This window comes from Ambystoma mexicanum, chromosome 1p, assembly GCF_040938575.1.
Source record: "Ambystoma mexicanum isolate Mex_15411 chromosome 1p, UKY_AmexF1_1, whole genome shotgun sequence".
NCBI lineage: Eukaryota > Metazoa > Chordata > Amphibia > Caudata > Ambystomatidae > Ambystoma > Ambystoma mexicanum.
This window is the reverse complement of record NC_090921.1, coordinates 7,736,949-7,738,607: the sequence shown is the minus strand read 5'-3', so window position 1 is coordinate 7,738,607 and position 1,659 is coordinate 7,736,949.

The following is a 1,659-nucleotide window of genomic DNA, read 5'->3' as shown; positions in this document are numbered from 1 at the left end:
CCAAAGATGAACACGTTCACACCATCATGTACAAACCCATATGACAAAGAATTGAATATAAAAGAACCAAGCAAGAATAATTTTAAGGAAGAAGAAAAAGTGTTCGATAAACTGACCAGAGGTGGGTTTGTAGAGGAGGTCCCAAATATGGCCTGCACTCCAGCCACCCAGGTCGAAATACCAGAAGCATACTCGCCAAGATATGTGACATATAAGGAGCAAATGAACCAACAGAGAGCCACGGTAAGGCTCTGTCCAGTACCCATCAGAGGGACATGTATACTTATTGAAGCGCCTACGACCAGACAACCGTGGGCTGCAAGGTACCCACTGAGACAACCATACCAGCAGCTGATACGAAATGAGGATTACTTACAAACAGTCCCTGAAGAGACCCAGAGAGCCTCAATGGAGGGCAGATGGTGACAACAAATGAACACAAACAACGAACACAAAACAGACACACAAGGACTAAAAACAAAGAGTAACAATGTAATGGACAATTAAGAAGAAACGATGTTAGCAAACAGAAACGTAACCATGAAGTAAGATGAAAATATGCGACTAACTGAATGCATGCAAATATGCTTGGAACGCAAGAAGCAAAGAAAAACGGTATTACTTGCAATGCTTGGTAGAAGAATAGAGCGGCATGCGCCAAGTATATATCTACCTCAATAAAAGCACGCTATACAAGTGCAACTCAATTTTGTAAAAGCAGAATTAGGCCCATGCTGCAAGGGACTAGCAAGGCCAAGATTCATATTCCAGCCAAAGGGAAGAGCGGAATCGAAACTCAGTAAGAAGCAGCTCAATGCTTGGGAATTGGAGGTCAACTCCAGGAAGGGAGGAGAACGGCAACGCTGAAGAATCGAATCTTCAGAGTATAGCAGCCAGCCAGTGAAGGTCGAGATAAGGAGGCCCCAGGCAGGTGGCGAGGATAAGGAAGAATCAAATACATGAATCAGAGGGAAAATTAAGCAGATTCACGGTGAACAGACACGTGACCAGCTAAGGGACAAGAAGTACTAATGATGTCACCCAGGATGCCATACCTTTTCCTGATAAGAAGCTACAGTTTCGAGGCCATCCCTAGCCAACTAATTCACACATAGCCCTAGAGGTACTGATTGATGGAAGGGAGGCAGGGTGAATGGTGGGGCACTCCGCATCTGGGTGTCCCTTCTGCATGCTGCAAATTAAAGTGGAGATTTATGCCTAGGGGTGTAACCCCCCCCAATCACAATGGACCAAATAATCTAGGGTCTTATAGCTGGTAGAACCAATAAGACGTCGTAGTTGTAGTGACGTCTATCACGAGTGATGTAAGGGATGGGCAGAGACACCCACCCGATAAGAGCTATCCAATCCACATGCTCTGTTACCATATACAGATATAGCACCTATACTTAAGTTACCTTTCCGACCAATAGAATTGCATGACAAACTTATGAGCTTTGCACGTCAACTGATGACGAATTTTGCCCATAAAAGTTGCTGTCTGAATGAAGAATTTGGGAGTTGAAGCGAGACAGGCAATCGCATCATTGATGATTACCATTTGTTTCCCCGTTTTTTGTACTTGTCATATAACGGACTTCCCTTTGCCAAACTATTGAGTTGTCCTTATTGAAGTGTGTTGGAGTAAGTGAATCCTGC